Below are 16,820 nucleotides of genomic sequence, written 5' to 3'. Positions count from 1 at the left end.
GTTTTTTTTCTTTTCTTTTTTCCCCTCATTCTTTACAGTGGCTGTTGGCTTAACAGTTCACTTACCATTAAACCATTTTTTTCCATTTTTGAATGTATTACAAAAAAAATCTTGGTCAAAATATGCTTAACTGATTTTCCAAGATGCATGATTTTTTTCATTCCACTTCCAAGGAATGAAATTTTGATATTAGTGTTAAGTATGTACTTAATAGTAAAGTACTAAATCTATAAGATGTCACAAAAGAACAGGTAATAAATAGAATCTGTTTTTACCACTGAATGTATTTTTAAAAGTCTACAAATTTTAAACTTTTTTTTAATACATAAGGTATTAGATTTGTTTTTGTTTCTATAATATTAGTTAGAAAATAAATAAGTTTAATTTTTCACCTCATCTAACAAGATGAGGAGAAGAATTAAGGAATATATACAAGACAGCATGACATATTGAGCAGGTACCACCAAGGTGCAAAAGAAATACAAGGAAACATTCATAGGAACACTTCAAACGTGATACTCAGTCAAACGGAAATACACTCAATCATAAAAGTAGATGTAGACATGCATGTCTTGGGATTTTTGATTTTTATTACTAAAAGTGAACTTCAATGATTCAACATAAATTTTGGGATTGGTGAATTGTTCAACCAACCATGCGCACGTCATAGTGAGATGCTAGCTATTGGCGTAATGCGGCACTGTCCGTCGCACAGTTCCACTGTTGTTTATATGCAGTTTGCGCCAGTAGTAGAGGGTTCGTAGTGCTTATCGTGTTTACTCCGTCTCTTTAAATATTTGGGCCATGATGCAGTTACAAAAAAGTAAAGTGAATACAGAGAGAGAGAGAGAAACAAGTTACACTGTAATTCAAACAGTATGCTAGAGTATCATTGATTTGATCAAAAGGTAGTTGTTTTACATGGCCAGAAAACAAAACAAATAAAAACACAAGCACTTCATAAACAAAATTAAGACCATCACACTTTATAAAAATGATTTATTAATCAGTTTTAAAGGATAAGCCCTTTTCACTAATGTTGCAATCAATAACACAATTCTTTCAAAGGTTAGTGAACTGGATTCGGGACTGGCTATCTGATAGGTATCAGAGAGTTATGCATAGTGGGGAGCAGTATCAAGGAGGCAGAAAGTTACAAGTGGGGTCCCACAGGGCTCAGAATTGGGGCCTGTATTGCCATGACAATGTCATTGATATAAAAGATTGCAGGGGTGAAGAATGTTCAGTTGTTTGCAGATGATGTGAAGTTTTGAAGGATTATTAGTAACCATGCAGATATGATAACCCTGCAAGACGATTTGAATAAACTGGACAGATGGGCAATTAATAGGGGTTTCAGTTTAATTCAGCTAAATGTAAAGTCATGAAGTTTAAGATACATCAATGGGAGCCTGCATACTCTGTTGGAGGAACTGGGGAAGACAAGGGATCTGGGGGAGGTGATTGATAGAAACCTGAAATTTAGGGAATATATTGCAAAGGTGATGACAGAGGCCTTCTGCAATACTGAGAAGGATGCTGACCCACAGAAATAAAAGAGTTGTCATTCTACAGAATAAAGCCCTAATCAGACCACATCTGGACTATTGTGCTCAAATTTGGTCCCCAGGATTTGAAGGGGGGATAAATTAACCATGGAAAGAGTGCAGAGGCAGATAACTAATATTAGGACTGTACAATGTTAGTTATGAGGATAGGCTGAGAGAATGTGGACTACAGAGTTTGGTAGATAGGAGAGGTGATATGATTGAGACTTTTCAACTGTTGAAAGGTAATTTAAAAGTCAATCATATCACCCCTCCTATCTACCAAACTCTGCAGTCCACATTCTCTCAGCCTATCCTCATAACTTGGTGGAACAGGGGGAAGGGATGAGGACAAGAGGCCGTCAATAGAAGTTACAAAAGGAAATTGTGAGCAAGAGGATAAGGAGTGGTTTCTTTGCATGAAGGGCAGTTGAACTACCCTCTGTGGAATGCACTGCCTGAGGGAGTGGTGACAGCATGATGGTCAAAGAATTCATGGAGTGGCATGATAAATTTGACTCTCACAACGAGTCTTGTGATCCCATGGAGGCCTGAATCACAATAATAAGTAACTGATGGAAGAAGTGAAAAACAAGATGGAAAGAGTGTGTAGAGAATTTGTACAATTCAAATATTAATACTGAAGGAGAATTTGTTGAGGAACCTATGATAATGAAAAGTGAAGTGATATGGAAATAGAATAGCTGCACAAGAAGAAAATCTCCTGGAGCTGATGAAGTGTCAGTGGAATTGTTGAGAACAGCTGGTAATGAATTAGTGAACATATATAAGGGAAATCTGTCAACAGATCTAGAAGAAAGTATACTGGCCTAGAGATTGGAAAACATCAGTATTCATCCCAATTCTAAAAAAAAAAAAAAAAAGTAGTTAAATTCCAGAGACTGTAAGAATTACAGAACAATTGATCTGATTTTTCGCATGTTCATATGCAAGTAAAGTGAAAGAAAGAAAGAGAGAGGGTGGAATTATGTGTGAATAGAGAAATGGCAGAAGAATAAGCAGGTTTTAGGAGAAGTGGAGAATCTAGAGACAAAATAGTAAACATGAGAGGGATTATGAAAAGAACAAGAGAATTTCAAAAGGTATGCATCTGTTTTATTGATTATAAATTTAAGATATTCAGATGATACACAGATGTAACTAATGGCTTCTCATAATTTGGATGAATTTATGACTGATGGTGATAAAACAGAAGTGGCTGAAATTATGGGGGGAAAAAAGGTATGATAAATGTGATAAAAATTATGAAACACAGATGTAAGTAAGGCCACTCAAATCTGAATTGTTAAAGCAACAGTATTTCCAATAGTGACGTATGAACGTGAAAGCTAAATCATTAAGAACTACAGACAGTGGACAGATTCATTTGAATTATAGACATGGAGGAGACTATTAAGAATCCCATGAACTCCAAGAATTATTACTATTATTATTATTTGACTACTCCATGGAATCATTAGATTCATTGAGGAAGGTGTTATGTCGTTGCTTTCTCCTATTTTCTAACCTTTATTATCTCTATAATCGCTATTATGTATTCTGCATTCAGACCTAAGAAATTTCTATCTATGGTTTGTCTCCTTTTTGGATACTGGCAAATTTATATTTTAAAGCTGCGCCAGCCAGTATCCTATGATAGAATAGACTCTTACTCAGGGAGACTTTCCTAGAACTTTAGGCATATACACATTAATAAACACTTTGTTAAGGCCATATAGATTTCAGTTAGCAGTCGTGACCTGTAATCTATCTCTAAACACTTTCCATTTTCTTCCTGCTTAGGTTTAATTTTATAAGTGGTAATTTGATCACGTAATCAGGCATAACTCAGGCATAAGTAATAAAACATTTATTGGGATTTCAAGACATTTACAACTATGATGTATCATATATTCAATGATCTCAATTTCATACAAATAAATTCATGCTAAGAAAGTCAGTACATACTAAGTTAATTCAATTCATACTAAGTTAGTTCAGGAAAATGCTAAACAAAACTAGATAAGGTAAATGAAATACATTACTACATAAACTGTAATCCTTTTTTACAAGTTACTCCTTATACGCTCTGATGAATTCAATTAAATGCTTTCTGCAATATCAGCTTCACTTATCAAATTCAGTCACACTCGTATATGTTAATTGCTTCCAGACAATTTTGTTTAACGGAAGCTAGCTACTCCAAATAAGAATTCTCACTAAAGTTCTCTAGTAAATTGTCCACATTCTTCTATTACACACGATTTTCTTTCCTTTAACACAACTGAAACATATAATAAAATTCTCTACTTTACCGACTCTTTTCCGGATATCAGGTCGCTTCCACGTGTAGGGTCTGGTTACCTTGCGATTAGGCTGTCTCTATGCCTGACATTGGGGTTACGCTGTCCTTGAACTGCTACTAGACATGCACGTGTCTGTTACCACATCTAAGGAAACTTTCTCCGTTCCTTCCGATGGGACATTCAGCGAGGGCTCGATTCTGCAGAGGCCGATATCTCATGATTAGCTTGCCATGGAATCTCTCAAGCATCTCCAGGAAAAGGCCCACTGTCCGACATCGCTACACCGACGCACATCTCTCTCGAAACACCAGTCAAAGGATCCACGAGAAGAAAAGCCATAAAAAAGTGCTGTAAAATGGAGCGCATTGCCTTATATTCCCACTTCGTGAGCCCTCTTTTTCGTTGCATATTTTCCATACGACCCCTTTTCGTTCATGCCCCCAAGATGCTCCCTTACTCTGCTTTTGCTCTTGGAGAGCTGTTTTTGTGGAAAGCGTGCTAACGTCACCTTCGGCATATGTTATTGCCTCCGGCCCTACGCTCAACTTGTACAGCTCGCATGCGACTTTTGGACTGCTGCTTACAACTTGTCTAGTGATTTACAGCACACTAGATACCCTAATGAAACTAATAATTTTCTTATACAAATTCTCTATTTTTATTTCCAGGTAGACAGCAATAAACCTCAGTAAAATACATATAAGGAATATATATTCTCACATATAGCAAACAATTTTCTTTATTTTCTGCAGGAGTGCAGGTATCTCCTTAAGTTGTTAGATTTAACATGTTAAATCCTGAATGAATAATTTCCTTTCAAAAGTTCTCCATTCAGGATCTAACAAAGGTCTTAAACATCATGACAAGCATTATCCAACATTCGTGTAGTAACTATCATACTTTGCTTTGAACTTATTCACAGCCATAACACCAACACCAGACTATGCAATCTATTCCACTCACTCACCACTCTCAAAGCAACAAATCTAGTTCTTACACCCCTGCTAATTACACTCATGCTCATTTTCTAAGGATGGCCCTTGGTTCTCCCACCACTAGACCTGTTCTGAAAAATTTCCGCTGTATTAATCTTGTAAAAACCCTTCAGTAATTTGTATGTCTCAATCATAACATCCCTTTTCCACCCATCAATCAATTTCTGTAACCCACAAATCTTCAACCTGTCATCATCAAGTTCATTCCATTGACCTGCTACCACTTGGACACACACCTCTGGATCCTTTCCACTTCATCAACAAGAAACCCAGGTGACCAGATCTGAACATAGTAGTCAAGATGGGATCTTACCAAGGCTCAATAAAGAGGTATAATAACCTGCTTGTCTCTACTCATCAGGGTATTCTCCAGTAACCAAATAATTCAATAAGCTGCTTTAGCTACTTTTGCAATATGTCCTCTAAACTTTAATTCCCTATCTACTAACACCCCCAAATCCCTGGGTTCATCAATTTTCTGAAGTACAGTTGCATCAAAGATTACCTGATAGAGTGGTGACAGCATGAACAGTCATGGAGTGGTATAATATATTTTTTTTTTTTTTTGCAAAGTTGTAAAATTACATGTTGTTTGTTTTGTAAACTTTTTTTTTGTAAAGGTAATCTTCTCACACCAAAATGCATAACCTTACACTTTGCCACATTAAAGGGACAACCATTCTCCTTTGCCCGGATTATCTAAATCATCCTGCAAAATTTTAACTTCATGTAAATTAACTATTGTTCTACCCAATTTTGCATCAATGGCAAACAACTGAATAGTTCCTCTCAGATCATTAACGATAGTTAATGTACAAATTAAATAGCAGTGGCCCAAAATCAGAGCTACTCCTGAACAAACTAATGTCTGGTATCTCTCCATCAACCACCCTCTTATCCATATGCATGTGTGGCAATTCAGAGATTAGAACTCCAGGCAGTATCCTGTTAAATTCCTTCGCAAAGTCAAGCAGTATCACCTATTACTTTTATCCAATTCAGCTGTCACTGTATTATAAAACATTAGCAAGTTACTGAAGCATGACCACAACTCGACAAAACCATGTTTCTCTGTATTGTATCCCATTTCTGTCTACTAATTCCTCTATTTTTGCTCTTCACCAACTATTCCAGTACCTTGACAATGGCTCTTGATATGCTGATCGGTCAGTAATTTGCTACATTAGTCTTGGAGCATACTTTATGCAAGAACTATTTTCTCCACTTTCCATCCCCTTGGGATTAATCCAGATTTAAGACTAAGATTAAATACGAGGGTGGACTGAAAAGTTCTCGACCTCGAAGATGGCAACACTATTGGCAAGAGATTTTTTTGTAAGTTGGTACATCTGTCATAAGCATCGATGTGAAATTGCAAGTCATTCTATCAAGTAGTTTATTTTAAAAAGCTGTCTGAAGCAAAAGTGTTGTCTGTATCCCTTGAAATGAATGAAATTGAATATCGTGCGGTTATAAAATTCTTTTGTAAAAGAAGGTTTAACTCCAAAAGAAATCAATTTGAAGTTCATAAAAGTTAATGGGCACTCTTCTCCTTTGTTTTTGACAATTAAGAAATGGGCTGCCGAATTTAAATGTGGCTGTACCGGTCTTGAAGATGATCCACATGAAGGCTGTCCAAAAAGTGTAACAACACCAGAAATCATTGATCAAGTGGACGATATGGTATTGGATGACCGGCAAGTCAAAGTGCATGAAATTGCTGAGACTACAGGCATTCCAAAAGAATGTGCAAATTGCAAATGGAATAGTAAATTGCTTTGTGCAAGATGGGTGCCATGCTCGCTCAAGCAGATCAAAAACACACTCGCATGAAAATCTCTAAACAGTGCTTGGAGCATTTTAACAAGAATAAAACTGATTTTGTGTGTCGATTTATTACTATGGACGAGACCTGGATTCACCATTACACACCAGAATCCAAATAGCAGTCAAAACAGTAGACAGAAGTCGATTGTTCAGTGCCAAAGAAGACAAAGTTGGTTCCATTAGCAGGGAAGGTCATGGCATCAGTGTTTTGGGATGCTAAAGCCATTTTGTTTATTAATTATCTTGAAAAGGGTAAACAATAACTGAAAAAATAACCGGTAAAACAAAAGATCGGAATATTATTCCGATCTTTTAACCAGACTTGACAAAAAAAATTCATGAGAAAAGACCTGGTTTGCAGAAGGAAAAAATCATCTTTCATCAGGACAATGCACCTGCCCACGAAGGTGTTTTGGCAATGGGAAAATTAAGGGATCTACACTATGAATTGTTGGAACGTCTAACCTATTCCCCAGATTAGGGTAGACAACTTCTGACAACTACCTCTTCCTAAAACTCTTCCTCGCTGGTCAGCGTTTTTCTTCAAACCAAGAGGCGATTGCAGCTATACAGGGTATTTTGCAGATCTTACTGAGAACCACTACAGGGAAGAGATAATGGCCCTGGAGCATGCTGGAATAAATTTTAAGTCTTAAGGGAGATTATGTTGAAAAATAAAAATAATTTTGAAATTATAAATTTGTGTTTTCATTGTTAGGCTGAGAACATTTCAGACCACCCTCGTAATATGGTCAAAGGTACTGCCAATTCCCCAGGAACTTCTCCTAAAACTTGAGCTGGTATACCATCTAATCCCATGGCTGAATTCACATCAAGCAGTGGCACACCCAGAGGAGGGGCCAGGGCCCCCTTGGCTCCCCAAAGATAAAAAAAAAAAAAAAAACTAGAAAAATTTCCAAAAATCTTTTCCTAATTAAAATTATTATTATATTTTTATTTATTGTGTCGTGTCTTCTATTTCTATACTACTTATGAATTAGCAACCACTGCAGATGCTCAGTCATAGGTCGTATGCGATGCATAATGTATATTCTCAAATCATCTACTCAACTTCCCCCCCCCTTCAAGATTAAATCCTGAGTGCGCTACTGACATCAAGGTAATAATATGCCATGCACCTCCAATTCAGTTACCTCAGTTTCCATATAACCTTTCTCTCTCTCGTTACTGCAATATCTCCACCTGGATGATATCCTCTTGGAAAGTTCTCACCTAGTAATTCTTCTATTTTGCCTGATTCAGTTACCTCCCCTACCATCGGCATTCGTTAAAATCATTCTGCCATAAACATTCTTCCTTTTAGTTGCTGCATACCGAACAAACTCTTTGGGATTATCATTGGACTGCACTGCTAATTTCGTTTCATACTCTTCTTTTGCCTTTTATAACACACTAGTTATCATTCTGGCCTGTGCTTTGTATCATTCATATGCCTGCTAGCCACTTTTCTCCTTGAATTCCCTCCACAAATTTTTCTTTTTTTTTTGTAGCTATAGCTTAATGATGGTATCCATCCATTTAACTCCCACTTGATTTATTCTCCTGACTCTAAGTATGCACAGTTCTGCTACTACTTTCCATGCACTATCAACATCCAACCCTTACATTTTCACATTCCATGGCACTGATCCAGGCAATCTCTTAAGCAATATCTGTATAAAATCTAAAATCCCCACTCTTAACTAAAAATTCCACACATTTAGCCATTCCTAGGTCAAGACCATATGATCACTCTCATCAACTGGTGGCAATGTGATCATATTAGTTATGGACAAATTCTCTGATGCAGTTACCAGATCTAGTACTCTCAAATCCCTAGTACATTCCATCACATGCTACCGTAGGTAATTATTCATTAGTTAGTAATTGCATAAATTTCATTGCCTTCCTCCCATGTGTTGTGTCCTCTCCTGCTTCCAATTTATGTTCCTAAGTTGAAGCCCCCCCCCCCCACACACACTCACTGAGCTGATTTGCAAATGAATACTATCTCCTGGTCTACTCCCCATGCTTCTCAAATAATACACCCAAATGTATTATTTGAGGCTATCTGATGTGAGATAGTGGCCAGCAGCACAAAATATACAGTTGATTCGCTATCATCAATAATAACCTCCCCCCCCCCCCCACTATACTCATCGCATTCTATCCCACTAGCTATATCATCTTCCATCAGCCACGTCTCACTAACACCAATAACTTCTGACCAGGATGAACTAACCAATGCCAAAAAATCCTTCCTCTTGTTCCAAATGCTCCTGGCATTAGTGTACAGTGCAAAAGCCCCTTAAGCCCACTGCTGTCCTGACACTTTATACTAACTATCCCATTCTGGTTTGTTAATGTGGTACTCACTTAAGCATTTTATGCACATTCATACACTCAACTGCCTAGTCGTGTACCCACTCAACAGTCCCTTCCCCCGCCCCTAAAAGCCGTACTTCCCCTGATTTTGCATATCCACTGTTACCTCATTCAACAACACTTTTTCCAGACTCTGAACACCAAATCCATTCAGATGTAAATAGACAAAATATAAGGATGTAATATTAATACAAAATGTACCTTGAAGGCAAGGATTGCTAAACAGAAGTCAATGTAATTTAGACATATGAGTAGATGAGTCGCTGGAAAGGCAATTACGCTGGTGAAAACTGAAGACAGGAGAAGGAAAGGAACATAGCAAAGAGCTGGATGGACAACATAGAGAAACTTACCAACATGAATTTATAACAGCTGAAAGAAGAAACAAGAGACTGAGTGACATAGAGCCGATGTTCACATGATCACAAAGAGTCGAATACAGATGGAGTGTAATGATTCAAATTATGCTTGGACTTGATAATTAATAATTTAGTTAAAGCTGGTTGTCATTTATATTTCCATACTTAATAATGCAGTAATCCCTCAATCATCCAACCACTGTGAGAAAGAAATTTGCTGGTTGGATAACTGAAGGATTGAAGGATTAGTAAATTGAAGGTTTGGTCATTTGAAAGTCATAACTAAGAAATCACCATCTCGTTATCTTATTTATACATTATCTGTAACTTTTTCTTACAGCATATACAGCTGGCCAAGGAGTTGACAGGTTCAAATCTCTCTGTGGGTATGAATATTTATGAATATATTTAGAGAACTACATGGATATTGATATATATTATACTAATATACTACATGAATACATGCAAATAATAAAATAATTATCATCACCTGACATGAGACCATTCTGGTTTACTGGAAGCCTATAGCAGCTTGAAAGATTGGTCTCAAAAGCAGGGGAACCCTAGCCCATCAAAAGTACTAATATTAATCATGTTCGAGTACTACTATTAATATACTACATGTTTATAGGCTAGCAGGCCCTTTCATGCATGGAATTCACATGAAAAAATAAGATGACAAGCCAAATTCCAAATTTATTATGCAATTTACTTGAATGAATAAAGAAATGAATTAGCACTTCCAAAGCACAGAAATGGAAGAATAACAAAACTCTACACCCTTCAAATGAAAAAGACATGAATTCAGTTCTCATGAGATGAATCTTTTTACGAGCTCTTCAACTGAAGGTGAGTTAGCCAATCTTAATATGGAAAGAGAAAAAGTTTTTACTACCCAGAAACTTGGATTTTTACCCAATACAACCAAATTGGCTAGAGAATATATGCAAATAATAATAATTATTATCATCATCATTATTATTCTGGACCTCTGAGGAGTTATAAGATTCATCATAGGAGGACCATCTCAGACAATACAGTCTATTATTATTATTATTCAGGCCTCCATGGAGTCAAAAGACTCATCGTGGGAGGTCCTTCCTAAGAACATAAAGTCTGTCAAGACTCATCGAGGGGAGGTCCTCCCCCACTAAGAAACACAAAGTCTATCATACCACTCCTTAAACTCATTGACCGTTCTCGTTCCCACCACTCCACCAGGCAATGCATTCCACAGTTCAACCACTCTCCACGCAAAGAAACCACTCCTTACCCTCTTGCTCACAGTTTCCTTTCGTAACTTCCAGGGATGGCCTCTTGTCATCACTCCTTCCCACTGTTCAACCAAGCGAAAGAACTCCCCAGTGTCAACCCTGTAACCACCTCTCAACAGTTTAAAAGTCTCAATCATATCACCTCTCCTTCTATCCACCAAACTCTGCAGTCCACATTCCCTCAGCTGATCCTTATAACTATCCTTGTACAGTCCTGAAACCATCTTTGTATCCTTTCCACTGTTAATTTATCCCCTTCAAATCCTGGGGACCAAATCTGAGAACAACAGTCCAAGTGTGGTCTGATCAGAGACTTATACAACGGAATGATAACCCTCTTATCTCTGCAGGTCAGTGTCCTTCTCATAATTGCAGCAATCCTCTGTTACCTTCACCACCTTTGCAATATGTCCTTTAAACTTCAGGTTTCTATCAATAATCAACCCCAGATCTCTTGTCTCCCCTACTTCCTCCAGTATAACTCCTCCCATAGAGTATGCAGCATCCCATCGATGTTTCCCAAACCTCAAGACCTTACATTTTGCTGCATTAAACTGACACCCACATTCATTTGCCCATCTATCTAGCTTATTTAAATCCTCTTGCAGGGCTACCACATCTGCACTATTACTAATAATCCTTCCCAGCTTCGCATCATCCGCAAACAACTGAATATCCCCTTGCAATCCACTGGCAATGTCATTGATATAAAGATTAAACAATATAGGTCCTAGTACTGAGCCCTGTGAGAACCCACTTGTAACCCTCTGCCTCCTTGAAACTGCTCCACCATACACAACTCTCTGATACCTATCAGACAGCCAATCCTGAATCCAGTTGACCAATCTGACATCCAGACCCATGTGCTGCAACTTAAATATTATTACTATTATTACGGGCAACTCCAGGGAGTCATTAGACTCATCGAGGAAGGCCCCAAATCATATTCATCACAACTATTTGACATTCATACAGTATCTATCATACCTCGCCTTAAACTCATTCACTGTCACAGCATCCACCACAGACTCAGGGAGCGCATTCCACTCATTCACTACTCTAAAAGTAAAGAACCCAGCTCTAACACCTTTACTAACCACACTTTTGCCCAGTTTCCATGGATGTCCCCTAGTCCTCCCACAACCAGCCCTGTTCTCAAAAATATCTTCTAAATTAATTTTATAGAAAACCTTCAGTAATTTGAATGTCTCAATCATATCTCCCCTCCTCTGCCTATCAACCAATTTTTGCAACCCACAAATCCTCAACCTGTTCTCATACGGTTCATTCCACAGACCTGCTATCATCTTGGTCACTCGCCTCTGGATCCTCTCCACCTCCTCCCCATCAAGAAGAAACCTAGGTGACCAAATCTGAGCACAGTAGTCTAGATGGGGTCTTATCAAGGCTCGATAGAGAGGAACAATAACCTGCTTGTCTCTGCTTGTCAACATATTCTTCAGCAACCAAGTGATTTGATGAGCTGTTTTGGTCACTTTTGCAATGTGTCCCCTAAATTTCAATTCCTTATCTACCAACACTCCTAAATCTCGTGCCTCATCAATTTCCTGGAGCAGGGTTCCACCAATGCAGTAAACTGCCGCCAATCTTTTCACCACAAAATGCATAACCTTACATTTTGCCACATTAAACTGACATCCATTCTCCTCAGCCCAGACCTCCAATCTATCCAAATCATCCTGCAAAATTTTGACGTCATCTGCATTCACTATTGCCCTACCCAACTTCGCATCATCCGCAAACAAATGAACTGTTCCTCTCAGATCATTTCCTATATCATTTATGAACAAATTAAACAGCAGTGGTCCAAGAACAGATCCTTGTGGCACACCACTAGTCACAGGCCGTCTTGTGGACTCTACTCCCGAGTAAACCACTCTCTGATATCTCTCCGTCAACCACCCTCCTATCCATCTCACCAACCCTATGTCCATTCCCATATGCTGCAATTTACTGATTAGAATTCCATGTGGAATCCTGTCAAAGGCCTTGGCAAGGTCCAGTAGAATCACCGTAAACCCATTACCCTTATCCAGTTCAGCCGTCACTGTGTTATAATACGTGAGCAAGTTACTGAGGCATGACCTACCCTTCACAAAACCATGCTGTCCCAGACCCGAGACTCAAATTAAACAAAATGGTCAAGGGTACTGACAATTCTTTAGCTGCTTCTCGTACAACACGAGCTGGTATACCATCCAATCCCACAGATGTATTGACATTGAGGTTATGCAATAGACTACTCACCTCCACTTCATTAACCACAATTCCCGTATAATCTACTAGTTTTTTCGTTTCTGCAATGTCACCACCTGGATGATATACTTTTGCAAAGTGCTCACTCAGTAACTCAACTATCTCAACTGATTCAGTTACCTCCCTACCATCGGCATTCTTTAAAATCAATCTCCCATGTACATTTTTCCTTTTACTTGCTACATATCTAAAAAACTGTTTAGGATTCTCTTTAGCCTGCATGGCCAATGTTCTTTCGTAATCCTTTTTTGCTTTTCTTACCACACTCGTCACCCTTCTGGCTTGCGCTTTATACCGTTCATGTGCCTGCCGGTCACCCTTCTCCTTAAATTCCCTCCATAGTTGTTTCTTTTTTTGCAACTCAAGCTTAATGGTGTTATTCATCCATTTAACCCCTACTTGATTTATTGTTCGTACTCTAGGTATACAGTCAGCCATTGCTTCATGCAAGCACTTCTTAACTACCTCCCATGCACTATCAACTTCTAGTCCTTGCAGTTGTACATGCCATGGCACTGAACCAATCAAACTCCTAAGCTTGTCATACTTTCCAGCCCGATAATTCCACATGTACCCTGTCTTAATTGAAAATTCTACACCTTTAGCCACCTCCCAAGTTAAGACCCTATGATCACTCTCACCGATTGGTGGCAATGTGGTCATATTTGTTATAGCCAAATCCTCAGATGTAATTACTAGGTCAAGCACTCTCTGACCCCTAGTATTTTCCATTACATGCTGTCGCAGATAGTTATCCCTTAGTAACCGCATAAAATCCAGTTCCTTCCTCCCGTGTGTCCTCTCCTCACTCCAATCAATGCGACCATAGTTGAAATCTCCCATAATAATCACCCTCCTTCCACCCATTTCTTCTATTTGCTTGTGCATACTGTCACCATCATCTTTTCCATCACCTGGTCTATAGCAGCACCCAATTGTATATTTAGTTCTGCTAGCCACAATCTCACACCAAATGGCCTCAAATGTGCTCTTTTCTCTATCCTGCAATTCAACTTCTATTCTCCTTGGCTGGAGCTCATCAGCTATCATCAACAATACTCCTCCCCCCATTTTATTCTCTCTGTCATTCCTGAACACACTATACCCATCACATTCAATCCCACTAGTTATATCATCTACAGTCAGCCATGTTTCACTAATACCTATAACCTGTGGTCTGGAAGTGCCAACCATGGCCAAAAACTCTTCCTTCTTGTTCCTAATACTCCTAGTATTAGTGTACATGAATTTAAGACCCCCATTAGCCCCAACCCTACCTTGATGCCTTATATTAACTATCCCACTCAGATTTGTTGTCCTTATTTGCTCTGGCATATTATATTCATTCTTACATTCAACTGCCTCCATAAGGACTGTATCTCTACTCCCCCCCCCCCTAACAAATCTAGTTTCCCTGAATTTGCACATCCACTACATTCAGCAACACTTTCTCAAGTCTTCTTACACCGTAACCATTCAAATGCAAGACATCCATCTTATATAGATCCTTTCGCCCATCAAACTCACTCCACACATCCACAAATTCCACACCACTCGTCATACATAACCCACGCATAAAGTCATTTGCAATTATAGCCCTCCTTTTAAACATTTCGCTGTCATACCTAGGCAAAAGAGTAATCATTCTAACTCTCTCACTCTTTTCTTTTGCTACCTCAAACAATTCATTCAGGTCTTCTATCATTTCCATTTTATCTCCTTTCAAATCATTCGTACCTGCCACAACAATCATTTCTTTCACCCTTTCCTTTTGCTCTCTAATAGACGCAGTTACGTCCTTTATGGTCGCACCAGGTTGGTACGATTTTGTCAAATCCTCTACTAACACACCTCGTACTAACGAGTCTCCATACAGCACTCTATCCTTCATTTTGTTCATGTTCACATTCGTACGTCTATTTTTCCTGTCATACCTTTTATTATTGGTTGGTTCATTCAGTCTACTTTTGTTCATGCACTCTAGCTGCTGTTTTGCTCTTTCTATCACACTATTCAACAACGCGATCTCGCTCAATGCATCTATCTCATCTTTTTTGTTCTCTGAGAAACCATTTATACTATCATTCACACGTTCTACATTCACACTCTCACAATTTTCATGTACAACCTTGCCGTTTCTTGTCATATCCCTATTTCCTTCATTCTGAAGGTTGACAAAAATATCACACTCACGATCCGAAATACACTTCAATTCTGCATTCTCCCTACATTTTCTACACACATTCAATCCTTTATTATCATCTAACCACACTCCGACCGCACTCCGCAAAGCGTACATTTCACAGCTAGTACACTGACTCATTTCTTTTATGCTACCGATCTTTGATAACGATGGCGAACCTTCATTACTGGCCGCCATGTTCCTTCGCACAGGTGCCATACTTATCTGTAACGTGTTTTGTCAAATTATACGTTATAACAAACCAAAAATAGACGCACTAAAATACGCAAGGCAAACAAAACAAAACTACACAATATTAAGTAATTTGCATCGATAACTGAAAATGATACTTATCTTATCTGGAGCTTGCACGAACACTACACATTACGAATTCATCTAGCGGCGACTTCCCGACATAGATTATGTTATAAAACACTTTAGTACACTAACCATGCTAATAAAGCTCCAATAATATACCAAAATTAAACACTTAAGTCCATTAAATTGAATCCAAAACACCAATAAATCAACAAAAAACACAAATCTCTCAGGAGCTCTCCGATAGCACGTCCGTTCACCAGCTAGCCTCGACACCATTCTCTATTAGCTTATCATGTGGCACACTGTCAAATGCCTTCGCTAAGCCTAAGAAAATTGCGGTATATGCCTTTCCCTCATCTAATGTTCTTGTAACTTTATTATAAATATTGCTAAAACAAGAGCGCCCTTTCACAAATCCATGATGACTCTCACAGATAACATTACCCTCATCTGCCCAATGCTGTATACGGTCCCTCACTACTTTCTCCAAGATCTTAACAACTACTGATGACACACAGACTGGCCTATAATTAGACACTTCCAGTCTGTTACCACCCTTATGCAATGGCACTATCTTACCTTCCTTCCATTCCCTGTCCACCTTTGCTGAAGCCAGACTTTCATTGAAAAGCCAGGTTAAAGGCACTGTCAGTTCCCTAGCACAGTCTCTCAAAACTCGTGGTGAAATACCATCCAGTCCCACAGCTTTACTGACATCCAGAGTACTCAGTATCTAAAACACACTCTCCTCCTGTACCTCTAAACCTCGAACCAGCCCTGACCCTCTAGCATTAAAACTGACTCCTCTAGGATGAAATACTCCAATAAAGTGTTCATTGAACAATTCGACTATGTCCTCTGCATCAGTCACTCCACTCCCATTTTTATCCCACAATATCATTCTTCCACAGTCATTTCTCCTCCTACTGGCCACATAGCTAAAAAATTCCCTAGGATTTTCTTTGGATCTTAGGGCCAATCTCCTCTCATATTCCAGTTTCGCTTTCCTTACCACACTAGTCACTCTTCTGGCCTGTGTCTTATATTCTTATATGTCTTATATTCATGCATCTTCTCTTCACCTGTCTCCTTATATCTCTTCCATAGCCTCTTTTTCAGATGCAATTCCTGTTTAATATTGTTTGTCATCCACTTTATTCCAAATTGTGTCCTCTTCTTCACTCATGGTATACAACTTACCATTGCTGCTAACAAATATTCTTTCACAATTTCCCACACAATAATGATATCCCGGCCTTCCAATTCCTCCCTCCATGAAACTTCCCGAAGTTGACGTCTAAGACTATTATAATCACCTGCATTATAATTCCACATAAGTTCCCGTCT

At 38.6% G+C, this 16,820-nt stretch overlaps 1 protein-coding gene across 3 annotated transcripts in view; it reads right to left on the bottom strand.

The window, feature by feature from the left end:
* LOC150098282 (uncharacterized) overlaps positions 1-16,820 on the bottom strand; it is a 709,319-nt gene that overhangs the window by 666,956 nt on the left and 25,543 nt on the right. The window lies entirely within an intron of this gene.

The sequence above is a fragment of the Typopeltis vanoorti genome, chromosome 16 (assembly GCF_054136105.1).
Source record: "Typopeltis vanoorti isolate ZY-2024b chromosome 16, IOZ_Tvanoo_1.0, whole genome shotgun sequence".
Taxonomy (NCBI): Eukaryota; Metazoa; Arthropoda; class Arachnida; order Uropygi; family Thelyphonidae; genus Typopeltis; species Typopeltis vanoorti.
Note: the sequence above shows the minus strand (reverse complement) of the source record. Positions and strands in the feature narration are given on the sequence as shown.